The sequence below is a fragment of the Morone saxatilis genome, unplaced genomic scaffold (assembly GCF_004916995.1).
Source record: "Morone saxatilis isolate NCDOM2014 unplaced genomic scaffold, NCSU_SB_2.0 Contig11, whole genome shotgun sequence".
NCBI lineage: Eukaryota > Metazoa > Chordata > Actinopteri > Moronidae > Morone > Morone saxatilis.
In genome coordinates, this window is record NW_023339663.1 from 534,720 (window position 1) to 534,935 (window position 216).

Below are 216 nucleotides of genomic sequence, written 5' to 3' on the forward strand. Positions count from 1 at the left end.
AAAACAAATCTGACCTCTGATCAGTGAATACAAACTTTTTATTATTTATTATCAATCAATAATTTAGTCTTTTCTAATAAAAGACCAAAACCAAAGAATCAAAGTAGCTTAAAGTAGAAGTTCAGTTTAAAATGACTCACCAATATTATATAATACAGAACCGAACCATCACCCGGCAGCTCAGAGGGTCTCTGTTGTTATTTGATAACCACTAAT